This window comes from Haliaeetus albicilla, chromosome 28 (genome assembly GCF_947461875.1).
Source record: "Haliaeetus albicilla chromosome 28, bHalAlb1.1, whole genome shotgun sequence".
Taxonomy (NCBI): Eukaryota; Metazoa; Chordata; class Aves; order Accipitriformes; family Accipitridae; genus Haliaeetus; species Haliaeetus albicilla.
The window spans coordinates 5373208-5389365 of NC_091510.1; the positions used below are offsets into that span (position 1 = coordinate 5373208).

The 16158-nt window shown below is 41.7% G+C and overlaps 1 long non-coding RNA gene across 4 annotated transcripts in view; it reads right to left on the reverse strand.

Moving 5' to 3' along the window:
* LOC138682465 (uncharacterized) overlaps window positions 1-14900 on the reverse strand; it is a 56540-nt gene extending 41640 nt beyond the window's left edge. Inside the window, exon 1 of one of the 4 annotated variants that reach the window (XR_011322547.1) lies at window positions 14238-14900. This is a non-coding gene — a long non-coding RNA (uncharacterized lncRNA). The remainder of the gene's footprint in view (window positions 1-14237) is intronic. The other 3 variants (XR_011322549.1, XR_011322546.1, XR_011322548.1) reach the window with 3 other exon arrangements.
* Between the last annotated feature and the right edge of the window lie 1258 nt (window positions 14901-16158).

Consider the following 16158-nt stretch of genomic DNA (forward strand, 5'->3'; position numbering starts at 1 on the left):
TGTCAAAATTCTTGCAAAACCCATTGTGCGATCTGTTGGGGTTTCTTCTCTTTACATTATGTATACTTCTCTTTGATTAGAAAATACTTCTCTACACCATTGTTCTGATTATAATCACATATAATATATAAACTCTTGTATCTATCTATGAGCCCACTTCCAGCAAAATGTTCTAAAATATTTGATAGAAATCTTTAAACTCTCCACATTCATGGTAAATGTCAATGTTGCATGAGAACAGCCCGTTGTTTGGTAGCTTCCACCCATTGCAGCTGTTCACATCTTTTTGTAAGTTGTGGGTTCCTTCACTTTTTAAACTATAGCTCTATGTCTAATAAAGTGTTCCTTAAACTAGTACATACCTTTATAACCCTTGGAAGCAGCTGTCACATGTATGTTAGCTCAGAAGTGTTTCAGCAATTTTCTCGTGGCAGTGGCTGGACTAGGGAACGGGAAATGTGTAAACACACATGGATGCCATCCCGCGTTAGAGTTCAGCTTCTTGCAGGCAACCCCAGAAGAGCCAACATTTGGCATGAATTAATCTTTTGAACAGTTATTCACAAGAGGCAAATGTTACCCTTCTCATTTCTGAGTGAAATTCCCAGCAAGAGGAAGATAATATATCTTTTAATTACATTTGTATATGACTCAATGTATTAAAATATGCACAGTTATTTAAAACTAGCAAAACAGTAATTTTTTTTTATGACTAACATTTATGACTTGCATTCCTAAAAATCAAGTTGGTCATTACTAAAAGCATATTTACAGGATATTTTTGTATGAAATTTACAAAAGAAAACAAAGCTGGTTGGATGGTATAAAGAAATAAATATAGATTCTAATGAATAGCAACAGCAACATTGTTTTCTGTCTGCACTTGGGACAATGTCACTATAAAAATGAGAGCCTGGGAGATATATGCAGAAGAGCCCTTCAGAAAAATTGTCAAGGGAGTCAAAATCCAGTGTGTGGGTTGTTCACCACAGTAGATTAAAAGGAATGTTTGCCTAAGAGTTGATACATGCCCGTTGGATTATTCAGCATCCTTCTTCATCTGCTCTCTCTTAATCAGGGTGAAATTAGATCTTCTGCTAATCAGTATAAGACCCCTGTGGATCCTGAGTTATCAGCTGAGCAGTGAGCACGACCTAACCAGCCTCCCTAGGGAAGAAATTCTCCTTGGACTCTGCAGCCAAACTCCTCTTGACCGAAGCAGGGTCGGAGCTGCACTTGATCCAGTCTCCCCTGCCTTCTCTTGCTCCTCCTTCCTGACCAAGATGATGTGGAGCAGCACTGGGACCTCTTAACCAGTGATGGGAGCTAGCAGGAGACATGTGTGGGTACCAGGCCTTTCTTTCTGGCATCTTTCTAGCGCCTTTCTCTCACTTACTAAGTCACTTACCTGCAGAGAAGCGCTGCACTGTGCTATACACCACTGCTAATTCAGAAAACCCACATTCCTTTGAATTTACTGTTCCTTGAAAGCAAGCTCTTGGAGAACCTGCCGTGGTCCATCAGCCTCATGGGCTTCCCCCTGCAGGAAGAGAGCTCTTGGCCAAGTGGGAAAGCCCAGGTTGGCTGGGTTGAGAGCCTTCCCCTCTCCCCTACCCTCGCTGCCGGCTCCTTGAGAGCTCCCACGGGAACGAAAAAGCCTCTCGGTGACCCTGCGCCTGGGCAAAGGGCTGGCGGGTGCCCCACGAGAAGCCAAGCTGCTCCCTCCCCACTGCAAACTGGATGCCTTGGACGAGGCTCTGCTGGCACTTGGCTGGCCATGGAAGAGACTCAGATGGGGCCAACCACCCAGAAGACTGAGACTACCCTGACACAGCAGGTCTTGGGATCTACAGCGATGCTGGTGAGAAGGTTTTTTAATCCCTCAGCTCCCCCTTTGCCCCAAACCTGGCCATCTGGAGACAGCCCGAGAGCTGCAGCAAGTGGGTGATGAACAGCTCATGGCTCTACGCCTTTTAAATCCACACCTACCTGCCCCGCAGGCAAGCTCCCTATATTATCCTCCCACAAACAGTCCTGCTTTGGAAGAATTAAAGGTGGAGGAGCAGCGTGTGAATGTTTTTTAAAAGGCCACTGATAACCTGTGGGCCACAGGCATGAAAACACGGTACCTCCCACTGACAGAGGGATTACCCTATTCATTTTGTCAAAAGTTTCATACGCATTTCAAAGCTAGGGACATATTTCCCCTGAACTTGTGCTCCGCCAAATTAGCAAAGGTTTCTGCATAAGCATTCTGACCCTGATTCAGCAAGTAATTAACCATCTACCTCAAGGCCGCCTAAATCAAGAACTTCGTGCTGATGGAAGAGCACTGTAAATACCCAGGTTAATTTTAACCTACTGTACACATCAGCATTTCTTTCACACTTTCTCAAGCTTAAAGGATGTTAGTTTTTATCTTCTTGCTGCTTTCGCCAATTCCAAAGGTACTAAAATATTTCTCCAAAGAGCAGTATCATAAGGGGCACAAAGCATATCTTGGTATCTAGTTAGGTCCAAGTCTATAATTTAGCTAGTGAGGAGTTGATATGGTTTCTGTTAAAGTAGCCAGCAGAGGCAAAGAGAAATAAGTGCTCATATATATATAGTCATAACCCAGCCTAATCCAGCCTGGATGACCTGCATATTCTTTAAGCTGTATATAATCAGTGAAATTGGCTGTGATGTAAGAGATCCCCTGTTATGATAAAGTAAGGAGCTATCGAAAGGCGGCCTTATGCGTACACGCTAACTGTACAAGGGAAATTGTATATTAGAATTTGGGAACAAATGAAAACAAACAATTTACACCATAATAGAAGAGGTCAACAGAAGTTAGCAAGAGACAGAAAATTAATTTGATTTAAATATAGAAATTGTATTATTGCATGAGCCGTACTAGAAGAGAAAAATAGCCTTTCCTGATTGCTTTAAATAAGCAAATAATATTTCTGTCACATTCCCTGAAGTTTACAAATACTGATAATGTAACTGGCATGGTGTCCTTATAAGTTTCTCTAAAACAATGCTGTGCTTCCGAAAAGGGATAGCCTTACTTCTTTAATGAAACAGATCACTGTACTGACATAGAGAGATCCACTTACTTGGGAAGCCAGGCATGGTTTGCATTACAATTGCCTCACAACCCAAATTCTCCAAATTTAGAGGGCTTTAAACACTTAGTGCATTAGAATTTTGGTCAGAGATTTCAGACTGCATTTGGTGTTTCCTTAAGCTGCCTCGGCAATGTGTGTGCCAGGCCTGAGGGAGTGGGTTGTGTTGTTCACTATATTTTATTTATTACAGTAAATGCCATAAGTTAGGCTGGTCAAAACCAGAACTGTTTTTTGGTTTGGTTTGGTTTGGTGTTTTTTTTTAAATATAATTTGAAATAAATTGCTAGCTTTAGTGTTTTATTTCTTTACCCTTTCCTCTCTATTTTACATTTCAAATTTTTAATTTAATTGGAATCTGAAACAATATGAAGAAAATTCTCTTCAAAATAGGCTTTGGAAACATTTGTTTCCATGGAACAATAAACAGGAACCATCTTTCTACCTGCCCTAATAATTAACAGTCCTTGCTGGGTGAATCAATGTAAGTAAAACGTTTTTGCTGGTGTCAAGGCAGCCCCCTCCAATCCCACAACTAATGTTCCATGGGAAATTTACCTGCCTGTCCTTGAATAATCTGCTGTCCTGTTAGCTGGCAGATCCAGGTGTCAAGAATTTGGATTGTTTTGGTAATGCTAAATGAAACATCTTGGGGACACATCCAAAACACACTGAGCAACCTGATCTAGTGGAAGGTGTCCCTGCCCATGGCAGGGGGGTGAAACTAGATGAGCTTTAATGTCCCTTCCAACACAAACCATTCTATGATTAACAAAATATTCAGCTAAAATGTCCATTTATAACAGTCACACATGAAGTATGATAAATGGAAGGGATGATGCTATTTCCCTGCAATGCACCTGGAACCGAATCTTATTTTAAACTGCAGTTATGTCTCATAGTATCATGCTATGTCATATAAATTGGATTTTCTGATCCTTTTTGCACATGCTTATGGAAAGTGTGCAGGGAGGAGGGTAAAGCATGGAAGGGCACCGTTGTGAGACAACCTTCTTTAGACAACCTTAGGATTCAATTTAATGGTCCCAGAAAAAAAAATAGAGCCAGTATTTAATTACTGTGACTAAAATTATGTATTTCATCAGCTGTAAACAAAAGTAATCAGATTTGTTATGATGAAAAATGATGCAAATACTTACTTTCGATTTTGAGAATGCCAGAAAATTAGAGTCCTGTTACATATGATTAATTGATTCAGAATGGTTCTTGTCGAGTAATTTTATGCTTAATGAGAGTCCATCCATTCAATTTGTTATCCATTCTCTTTTCATGGAAATGATAATGGTCTCAGGTGCAAATTTAAACTGTCTTTCATAAAATATAGATCTTTAGAAAAATAAATTATATCTCCAAGATTTATGAACACTCTTTAAAATAATGCAATTTCAAAGAATTCAGATTGATTTATGTGTTTCAAAAAGAAAAGGCTTTTCCAGTGAATTCATATTTTTGCCTACCTGCAAGAACCAGAAAAAATAATCAGAATAACCTATTAAGAACTGCATGGTATACACGTAATATCTCTGTAAGTCTGTATGCCAGCCTGAAATATGTCACACAGATACACAATACCCATACTGTGCCCTGTTTCTGGCAGCTAATCAGGAAACTATTACTAGTTAGTGATTAATTAAGGGAGGTACACCTGAAGTCATTATGACCAGTGGGTATTGGCAGGAATCGTGTTTATTTTTTGCGAATTTCATCTTGTCAAGCTGCATCAGGACACAAGCTGTCAGATTAGCTTATCCTTTATGACAGCTGATACGATCACACTATGACACGATGCACACCGAACAGTGACATGCAATATACCGAAATATGACAGCAAAGGTAGACCCCGTGAAAGAAAATACACGTTTCTCCAAAAATGAACATGAAAACACACTGGACAAAATGTCTGCCTGTAATCAGTAATTTGCATTAAACAGAAACGCCTTGTCCTCCTCACACTGCATGAACATGTGTATGTCACCAGGATCAGGATTGCACCTGAACCTCCTGTTACAATTAACGTGAGCGGAGGATCCAGACGAACTGCCAATACGATGCCGGCTGCACCAAGGCAACAGACTACAGGTCTGTGGAGGTGCAGTTCTATAGCAAATAAAGTTTACGCTTTCAAATATGCTGAATGAGTCTTTGTTCTTTCCACAGCACTGAGAATAGATAGAAATGGCAGGACTTGGCGAGTTCCTTGAAACCGTACTTAATCCATAACTTTTGAGCTACACTCTGGAAGTTGGGCAACTCCACTCAGTAGCTCCCAGGCTACTCAAAGAGACACTGTCCTGCTCTTGCAAACTCAGCTCTGTCTTTTTCCTCTCATGACTAAGGAGGGGACAACACTGGAGCAGGAGGGGATGCAATCCCAGCAAACTTTGGCCAGGGATGCAAATACTCATAGCCCCTAAGCAGCTCAGCTCTCGCTGTGATTCCTTTTGCCTTGTGCATAATTTGGTCTTGCTGGCGTATGAGAACTGACGTAATATGCAAAGTTTACTTCACCTTGTTTATTGACGCCTATGGCAATCTAAGGCTTGCAGTGGTCAGACTGGTATGCTTCTGTTCCTGGCCCACCCTGGGAGCCCCCGCAGAGCGCTTTCTTAGGCATCCATCCCCACTCCCTCTTGCCAAACTCCACTCCATGCAAGTAAAGTTGCTTGAAATGCATAATTTTTCATTGTGATATGTGTGATTACTATTGTTTACAGCTGATGAAACGCATCATTTTATTCACACTAAGCAAATATGGCTCAATTCTTTTCTGGAAGCCATTAAGCTGAATCCAAAGCTGTTTAAAGGAGGTCATCTCGCAGCAGTGCCTGTCACACTTGTTTGTCACAGCCGGGGCGGAACCTTTTCAAAAGTGGCTTAACTGTGCCTGGGCTTCCACCGCACCACCCCGCCACGTGGGTGCGTTCCTCCTCGCAGCCCTGCTGAGCTGCCATCCCTTGCTAGGAGCAAGAAGGGCTTGTTTACCCCATTCTTGCTCCTTTCTCCAGCCTCGGCGTGAAGAGATGCAAACGCGTCCCCACAGCCTTGACTTTCGGGGGGCAGCAGCCCCCAGATCACTAATGGGATCCCTGCTTCCCCTCCTGTCAGCCAACACGCTCTGCTACGCTGTGCCTGGAGCGTGCTTACCATAGCTAAGAAATCCTCCTCCAGCAGATCGATTTTTGCAAATGGAATCATCCCGTGGCAGATGGAAATGATATGTTCAAAACAGCATCCCACCCCCACTGGTAAATGATCCTCTTACATGTGCGAATTCATTATCTCTGTAGGGGCAATACAGAATTGAGCCATGACATAATCCAAGGTTATCTTTCAGGAGGAGATGAAGCTGCCTGGCATAATGCATTGATTGATGAGGATAGAGTGTTGACAAATGGATATGTGATCTGCTCAAATTAAAAGAAAATGCACTTCACAGGGTGAAACAACATTTAGATAGCATTAAGGATGAGACAGAAACCAACAAGTCAGGAAATTCTGCAGTGAAAAGCGTGTCCTATCTGTGACTTTTCTGGCTTTTGTAAGTTTACGCACAAATGTAATCACTCAGCTACAGTTATCATGTGTGTCCTCATTTTTTTCATTTGTGACACAGTATTTTACAAAACATATTTTAGCATCAACTGCGTAAAATCATTCCTTTTTGTAAATACAACACAATGCTTTTAACATATTCTTGACTCGCACAATATGTACCTGTAGGTGTTTTTTGATGTATCTAATAATATTTTGATGTTAAGTCATTACAGAAAACAAGAAAAAAATAGGAATGTCTTTTGCAGAAGATAACTCTGCATAATATTTTGATAACCACATGTGTTTATTTTGTTAAGCACTTTGTATATACGTAGATCACACAGTCACCATGCCAGTCTACCCACAGAAACAGTGTTTTGGTTTCAGAGGACCCATTATCGTATAAATTGTTTATGGTTCACATAGTGAACAAAATGTTTTAAACGGAAATTTATAGCTTTAAATTAAGTGTGAAATTTTAAAAAGGGCAACATGTACTTATTCTGTATCTAATCTTTCTAACAGTCTCAGTAGTTGCATGCACTCTCACACACACAAGGCACACAAACATTCCTTTTTATCTTTATCGTGGTTGTAATTTTTTCAAGAGAAAAAAATCCCCGAACTGAAAGCCTAGCATTGGCACTGCTCCAGCTGTGAAGGCTGAACTGGACGCTCATGTCAGCTGCACATCTGGCCTCTGCCAGGCAGCTCCAGCTTTAGCCTGCAGACCTTGCTGGAGTGGCCACAGCCTCACCCAGTCCCTATTCTGTTTTTTTTGCTATCGTTTCTTGAAACAACGTCCGGCATCAGCAGGGATTTCAGATGCTCCAAACTGAGCTGGCCGGAGAACTGACCTTTGATGGTTGTTCTAACTGTGCCCACGGACATCGCTTTGGAGTATCGACTTGGTCCCTTTCGCTGTATTTTTAAACTACGTGTTGTCATGCAATAATATTACTGCACCCAGAGGCAAAGACAAGACTCTGGGCTGGTTTCCACACCCCCTTCTGAGACTGCTGTTGGACAGAAGAGTAGGATTCCCAGCAATACAAAGACATTTCACAGCAAAATTCCAGTAACTGAAGTTTCAGAATGCATTGGATGTGTTTGCATATGAGGTGTTGCATTTTCCCTGTGAAGAACTGCATCTTGTTTCCCCTATTTTTATCCCGTGGACTTCTGCTGAATCTAAACTGTATTAGATATCCAGCTCCCTTTAAATTAGGTCAAAGATATCCCATCTCAGGCCTTGGAAGACTTCACAGGTCAGGGAAGAAGGCCCTCACCCAAGTCAGTTATGCCTGGGCATGTTAAATAAAGCCTGGCCAGCCAGAGAAAATAGTGCTGGAACAAATGGCTGATATCGCTGAATACATATTTGCCAATGATGAAGAAGCTGAACTGTAGCAGATTAGGGTTTTTTTTTTCTATCCATCCTGACATTTGTTGCCTTAGGTGTTTCAACTCAAAATTTCCTAGCTCTCAAAAACCAGGTCCTTGAATGTATATACTTCTGCACACCCTTCTATGTTGGTAAAATGGATTTTATGATCGAAAAATGTAGCTATTTGTGCTGGTTTTGGCTGGGGAAGTTAATTTTCTTCACAGTAGCTAGTATGGGGCTATGTTTTGGATTTGTGCTGAGAACAGTGCTGATAACACAGAGATGTTTTCGTTACTGCTGAGCAGTGCTTCGACAGAGCCAAGGGCTTTTCTGCTTCTCACCCCACCCCACCAGCGAGCAGGCTGGGGGGGCACAAGGAGTTGGGAGGGGACATTGCTGGGACAGCTGACCCCAAGCTGACCAAAGGGATATTCCAGCCCATAGGACGTCATGCCTAGCACATAAAGCTGGGGGAAGACGAAGGAAGGGGGGACGTTGGGAGTGATGGCGTTTGTCTGCCCAAGTGACCGCTTTGCGTGCTGGAGCCCTGCTGTCCTGGAGATGGCTGAACACCTGCCTGCCCGTGGGAAGGGGTGGATTAATTCCTTGCTTGCATACATGGCATTTGCTTTACCTGTTCAGCTGTCTTTCAGCCTACGAGTTTTCTCACTTTTAGTCTTCCGACTCTCTCGCCCATACAACCGGGGGGGGGAGTGAGCGAGCGGCTGTGTGGGGCTGAGTTGCTGGTTTGGGTTAAACCATGACACAAATATAATAATTATTATTAATAATACTATTATTATTACTATTTTTGTTCATTCTTATAAAAGCGTCTAAGGATTTAATGTTGGCAAAAAAGTGGCTGCCTCTAAGTGTGTATGTCTATTATGTTAACAACCTTTCTGTCTGCTCTTAGTGTGTTTAGCAGCATTTTTTACTTTGAAGTGACAACTTTAACACTTTCATGAATAATAACAACAACAATAATAATTAAATTAAAATCTTTTTGTCTACTCCAGTGTATAAGTCAACGCAATCAAATTTCAAGTGGAGCACAAGATACTTAAGGCTGACCCTATTCTTCCTGATAGAGTTAGGGTCCTGTTAGAGTTACGGGACATTTATTTTAATTCATTCCCTCACGGATGTAGATACACCCTTGAAAAAGGTTCCAAAATTATATTGACCTATACAGTACTTTTTTCTAAGGGACATATTCTGAATCTGCTTCTTGTGCTCTTTCATATTGAAAATGTGTTAATGCATTGAAATCACTGCAGGAAAAATGCACTTAAACCTAAAGGTGACATTGAGTAGCAAGACAAAAAGTAAAAGTGGATTTGAAGTGACAGGCAAAGCTAGAATAGCAAATATGTTGTTCCGATACTGGTATTTAATATATGACCATTACTTGCATAAGTGATGATTCAGCAGGAAGACTTTAATCAAGGTTGGAGCCCCATGACGCCAAGCGCCACATTGCATGGACATAAAACACAGCCCTTGCCTCAAACAGTGTTCCAGCTTACAAGCCAAAGTAGAGTGGAAGGAAGAGTGGAAGGAAAACCAAGCCAGGACTAGTACACTCCATCCTAACTCCATTTCTTACCGCTACTGCCCCATGAAATTAGTTTGACAAATCTATGTATGTCAGCTGTCTCTTTGATTTTGTTTGGTTCTGCCTTTGAATTCAAAGTTGGCAAACTTTCAAGATGCCTAGCTTACGTCTGAAAATAACACTCTTAGCTAGATTTTTAAAAATATCTTTTACTCGCTGAATTTTTCAGAGAAATTAAGCACCTAGCTCCCATCATTTCCAAGGGAGGGAGGCTTCAGAGCCCTTTCAGAAGGATCACCTTGATGTTTGCAGTGCTGACTGCTGTAGCAATTACATTATTTAAAAGAAGGCAGAAAACTGCATATACTGAAATGATCACTGGAACGCGCCCTGGCACAACTGTCTACTGCCAACTTCAGCAAATGGGAGACACCACACTGCAGCACTACCACAATACTTGGTGATGATCTTCCCAGCTTCTATTTGGACCCTGGAGTGGAGTTTATATAAACTAACTACAGATGTTGAAAACCTACAGTCCTCAGTAAGCCAGCCATGGAAAACGAATTGTGGAAACGATGCACTTAGGGGTATATTTCATCTCACCCAAAAGCAGAAGTCCAAAATAGGTCAGATGAGTTTCCATTTTACAGCAAGCTCTATCTGCATCTCAAAATCAAGTTTTCCTTTTGGAAAACTACTCCAGACTGCCACTCCTGTGAACATTAACCCAAGCTTGCTGCCCACTGGTTGACAAGAGTCCCTGAGTCTCCCTAGTGAATCTAGTGCAAAGGGATTTAGATCATGCAAGTGCCAATTTAATAATGATCCTATAAATAGACTGTGCATTACTCACTTGAAGCAATTCAGTACAGAAACACAAATCTAGGTCAGCAGTATCTTAGATGAACTGTACCATTCTTGAAACATAAAGCTTCATTTCTCAGCTAATGAACAGTGCCTTGTTTGTTGGTTGGTTTTTTTAATAATTGACAAAATACTCATAATTGTCCCCTTTTTAGATACATAATACACACCTTGTGACTGCTATGAACTAGAAGACCGCTCCTAAGGACTGAAGGGGAAAATCAGCAGCACACTGGTTTCAAACTTCTTCTCCAGTTGCATGCTAATAATGTATGTGTCACTGCCTTCACATATTCACCATGGAGAATAAAGGTAATTAACAACTACTTATGCCAGAGATATTTGTAGCTATAAAGAGAATATTGTGACCAGTATGTGGTAATGAGATCTGTGCTACTAATGTGCAGAATTTTAACAAAGCACGAGGCTTACCAAATCCACGTATATTTTGGGCAAGAGGACAAAGGGCCAGAGTCAGTCAGGATGTTTTGGCTTTTAGGATTTTGCAGGACAGGATTTGGCTGCTGTCATGGCGAGGGGGGCTCTGCAGGTACATGTGAGTAGGTGGCACTATTAGGCGAGGGAGCTACAGGCACCCTTCTGCCCTGTTGTCCCATTATTGCTCACTGTGACACCTAGTTTTTACCGTTCTGGCATCAGTGGAGAACGGAGAATTGTACCTATGCTCCCAATGTGCTCAGTGGCCCTGTGGAAATGGGACTCAGAGGACACCCTGTGAGTCCCAGAGCAGGAAGATGCCTTGAGCTACCCAAGAGGAACTAAGCTGAGGCTTATGCCCGATGTTACAAGGAGGGGAGTCTCAAACATGCCCCCCATGGGGCAAGGATGCCTTGCTCCTGGTTCACAGGCTGCAGTCCATTCGGAGACCCAGCCTGGAGGAGTTTCCCAAGAACAGGTACCTACCAGCTCTCTTTTGAGTAACTGAGCCAGGTTCACTCATTCTGTTTTCAAACAGGGGCAGAGGAATAGCATTCATGCTATTCAAACACCATCTTGTTGATGTTACAGTCCTGGGACAAGGTATCAGAGGCAGGTGTTCCCCTTTCAAGCATAATGCTCTAACTGCTTCTTTGTTGGTTTGCCAGCTCACTGATTAGGACACTCACCTGAAATATTTGGAAAAGAGGCTTAAATCTCCTGCTCAAACAAACGAGTGTAAACCTGGGACATCCATTTGCTGGGAAGATAATTTAACAATACCACCACTGGACAGAAAACGATCATCACCACCCTCTTCTTTGGGTATGTCTTAAAGGCAAGGGGAACCAGAGCTTCATTTTGGCAAGGAATCCTGCCCAGAGGTCTTCAGTTCACCCCAACAGCATTTACAGGATGGAGGAGCTGGCCACGGACTACCCATGTCCCACACTCTGGCTTGATTAGAATAGACCTAGCCACACTGGGGTTGTTTGTGGGTGCCAAGAGATCCAGCTGCATCCACCTGGAAAAATGTCTCAGCACTTCAGGCAAACACAAAAGCAGATGCACGTAAGTGGGGCTTTTCGAGACTGCAGTTTTGGACTGGTGCAGAATTACAGCACGTTTTACATTTGGCTCAAAGTCAACAAACAACATGTTAAATCCTGATTTGTATCCCATTATAGCAAGCTCCCAGCAACAAAATTCTCACTAGCTTTAACTAGAAAAGGCTACAGCTCTCAATATTGTTGCTTATTTCAGCGCAGTAGCACCACAGATGACCTTGCCTCATAATCTCAGACAGGGGAAACAACACATTTATGCTGAGGCACCAATAGCAGAAGTGTCTACTGGACAGGCCTATATTTACCAAACCAGGCTTGCTTAAAGCATAAATAAATGACAAATAAAATCAACAGAACCCTTTGTTGTGTAAAACTGGAACAGAAAAGAAAGCAGCCCAATTGATCACTATTATATTCGGTCTCTCTGGAGTCATTGCCTCCTCTCTGGAGCCTGAGGAAAAAAAGAAAAACCCTATCAAAACCGGAGTTGCATAATGCCCTTCGGGTGACGTTGCTTACAAAGAAAGATATGAATCACTGTTGTTTTACTACCTGTGAGTTGCACCATTAGCTTTAAAACCTTGTAGAACAGTTAAATAACACTCTTTTGTTTTTGAAAAAACCCTAAACTAACATAGAGCTAACAAAGAAAGATAAATAAAAAGGGAAGCGGAAGAATGTGAATTTGAAGAAACAGGTAGGAAGAAATAGTTGATATTCCTGAAAGAGTGCTCATAAAGGATAAAGGTAGGAATGAGGTTTTTTTCTTTTGTTTATTGGCATGATCCCATGAAAAAGAAGGACTCAAAATAGTACTGGCCTATCTTTAGAGACATCAATTTCATTTTGCCTTCTATGGAGAAGCTGAACAGAAGGGGAGGATCCTGGCTGCTGTCACTGAAGCTGTTTCAGTCAGAGTAAAAGTGAATAAAAAGCACAGCTGCCAGAAATGATACATTGCTGGCTAAAGTGTAAAGTCCAAATATTCATTTTCTCATTAAAATGGGGCTTTATTGCTAGTGGATGCAAATAGGCTGGGAGGTTCATTTCTCCCTGTATGGAGAAACTAACAATGGAAAACATCATTCTTGATATCAAAGGCAATATAAATAAAGCAAAGGTTCAACCTCACCGCCACAGCGAGTGTGACGGTGCCGGTCCAGAGTTCACTGACACTGCACTGGGGCCAAACCTTGGAAAGTTCTCAGTAGATTCCCCTGCAGAAATGCTGTAAATGCAGAGGATTCCTCAGTAAAACAGATTAGTCACAATATTTTAAATGTCTTCATCACTCAGGTTGGCAAAATTTACAGTAAACATACAGGTCATAGTCAGCATATGATTATCTGACTTTTTTTTAAAAAAGAAAAAGCTTTTATACCTAAGTTAACCATCAAAGTGGGTGGTTGATACAAAATACAAACACAATAAAAAAACTACTGCTGCTTAAATGGTCAAATTTGGCCAAGCTAGTTTAAGGTTAATCTCTGCTTTTAGTCTACAATAAGCCCCGCAGGGGTGATCTTTACACGGTTGTGAAATGAATTGCATGGTTGAACTATTGGCCTGCCCCACAGGGATTGAATGGTAGGACTGCTCTTCCCATTAGCAACATCCAGTACGGGATGGAGGTGTCTCTGAGTTAAGCGCTTCTCTACCTCGCATTTAACAACCAGCTCCTAGCTGAGAATACAGAATTAGATGCCTGCGATCATTATAGAGGGAGAATTGGGTGACTCAGAATGGCAATCCAATCAAACCCACATATTGAGTTGCCTAGAGCTAGGAAATAAGAATAACCGTTCAGGCACAGACCTGAGAAGCACGTCTGAAAGTGTTCCTTTCTCTTGAGCGTATTCAGGCTTCATGAAACAGCTCCACTCTGGGTCACCAGCGCACGTTCTCCAGGTGGACTCCTAGAGAATTCCTCCGAAGAACCGCGTGCTTTCCCTGAGACGTCCTGCTGGTGGTAGCTCACTCCCCGTCACGGCTGGGTGCAGGCTACCACCGCAGCCATGGGAGGACAGCACAGTCACGGGACACGCACCCCACACAAACGCTGGAGAGTCGCAGTTCAAGAGCCAAACCCCTTTCTTATAGTCAAAACTCACTCATACTCTTCCTCAACAAAGATAAGGACAATAATAATATTACCTTGCCAGCTTGAAGCAAGTTACTAAAGTCTTACTCTTTCATCAACTACCTGTCCTGCACCCACAGGCTAGACTACATTCTCTCTCTATCATACCCACCTGGGCTTTGCCTTCAGCTTTTCTCTTGCACCCTTTTTTCATCCTTTGGTTTCCCTGCCTAACATTCAGCCAGAGAGCCCGTTAGAGCGTCCGCCTTCTCTGAAAGATTTGCAGGTTTGGTCCCAGCAGAAAAAAACAGCAATGACAGCCACGGAGAACCTCATCTGGGGCCAGGACTTCACTGCTGGAGATAGCCTGAGGATCAGTAACAAAAAGGTGATCCAAGCACCAGAGCACTTTGAGTCTAACTAGAAGCCAAAAAAAGGCAGGAAGGTACAAATGGAGCAAAACGGGTCATTGCAAGCAACGCTACCTGCCTGACCCTTCTGGATTAATTATCAACACGGAAACTAATTCAGGAACCCCCAAATAGCTCCTATTTCAGGTCCTTCATAATAAGGGTAAAGTTTAAGCTGGCCCAAAGCATTCTCAGGGTTTGTTGAGTCCCACAGATGTCCCTGACGAGGCCTGTTGGCCGTACTTCAAAGAGAAGCTACTGCTACCCTCCCGCAACCCAGCTCCCAAGTGACGGAGGCAGCTGGGCTTAGTTAAACAGTTACCAAGCAAAAGTCATCTTCTTGCTCTGCTGTGCAAAAGGTTGTTCTAAATATTATTTCCACTACTTATTTAACTCTACTAAAAGGGCAAAACATTCTCTTGAGAATAATTCTTTGGCTCAGCCAGTCAGTAAATAATGTGTTTTGAGTATTGCTGGCCTACCTTAAGGAAGATTTATTACCTAGGTCTTCATTCATTAAGTAGGTTTTGCTTTATTATTTTTATTTTTTTATGGAAAGTAATTAAATGCTTCTATAATTCATAGACTTACAAATAATTTATACAACAATATTACCTATTTTAAAGCCTACTTCATGGTATATAAAAATGTTTCCTCATGCTTTTGGAAAGTTACAACAAGAAAATCATAGTCTCGTAGGAAGAATCCTCCACAGTGAAGACTAATTTAAAAGTTCTGTGTTGTGAAGACAGGCTTTTATTTATTTCAGTTTGATTTAAAGACTTGTAACAGATTGTTCCATTCATCTTGTGTTTGTCCTAAGATGTGGATTTCACTCGATGAAAAATCCCAGCATGTACTATCCCAATTTTGGGTCAGCTTTCTTCATATCCAGATGGAGCAGAGTTCTGGCTAACAAGCTACATGTTCCTTACCTGGGATAGTTTTTCAGCAGTCCACAAGTACCAAAGAAACTGTGGATATTTATATGAGTGGAGGACCCTCATCTGTGTTTTTACTGATGGAGCATTTAAGCAAAACAAATTATGAAAATGTTTATGCTCTACAGAAGACCTTAAATCCAGCTTTTCCCCTTGATAACATTTCTAGTCTTAACATAGGAAAAAACCCACCATCCTGAACTTTAACATAGATGGATGTTTGAATTAGTTGCTTCATGTATCGCAGAATTTTATTTTAGGTGTCTCAGTTCCTATTTAGGTTTGGTTAAACTTAGCCACGTACCGACACTAGGGGACATTACTCAAGTATTCAGAGCAAAAGCTATTTATTATCTCTTGGTGGATCAGAGTTACAATACTCAAAGAAACGTTTTACAGGTTTGAGAGCAAGTTGAGGAAAAGATGTATAGGTATGTAATCTCTCTATTTCCCTGTCCCTTCTGGGAAGGAAAGAAGGCAGTACGTGAAAGGAAAGTGCCTCCAAAAGGAGGGAAAAAAGGTCCAGAAAGGGGTAAAGTAATTGCTTAATATAACCTGTGTCATTCTATCACCGACCTCTTCCATTTCTCCATGCTTGCCTGTACTCCTTTGACTGCCAAATAGTATCTCGTAATAGTAGCATGTTATTTACAGTTGATTAAAAGCACTAATATGTTCAGATATTACACTTTTTATTGATATTTACCCAGCAAAGAGCAGACTGGAGAATGACATAGTCCAA